This window comes from Postia placenta, assembly GCF_002117355.1.
Source record: "Postia placenta MAD-698-R-SB12 unplaced genomic scaffold POSPLAscaffold_20, whole genome shotgun sequence".
NCBI lineage: Eukaryota > Fungi > Basidiomycota > Agaricomycetes > Polyporales > Adustoporiaceae > Rhodonia > Rhodonia placenta.
Genome location: NW_020169851.1, coordinates 162,295 through 162,603, shown reverse-complemented (window position 1 = coordinate 162,603; position 309 = coordinate 162,295). Strand labels below are relative to the sequence as shown.

General features: G+C 71.2%; 1 protein-coding gene across 1 annotated transcript in view; it reads left to right on the top strand.

Moving 5' to 3' along the window:
• POSPLADRAFT_1158293 (hypothetical protein) overlaps positions 1–309 on the top strand; it is a gene marked incomplete at both ends in the record, with an annotated part of 6,231 nt that overhangs the window by 3,754 nt on the left and 2,168 nt on the right. The gene's annotated exons all lie outside the window — the stretch shown is intronic.

Here is a 309-nt window from a genome sequence, read left to right as displayed (position 1 = left end):
TCCCTCAGGTCCTCCTTCTCCCCCAGCCCCGCAGTCCCATCTGTCGCCTCCTTCTTCCCGAGCCTTTCCGCCGCTAGAGCCAGAGCCCGCTGCATGCGCAGCGCCGCGGCGACGGCGACTGCGTGCGCGTCGGGCGTCGCGTCGGGTGTGTGTGGGCGTGGCGGAGTCCTCGGATGTGGCAGATGCGTGCAGGAGGGGCACGGGGGCCTGCTGGGCGCGCGCGCGCTCGGGGGGCTTCTGCTGGAAGCGGTGCTGATATCAGTCAGAGCAAGGCGGTCGGGCAAGCGTGCGGAACAAGCGCAGACGGCG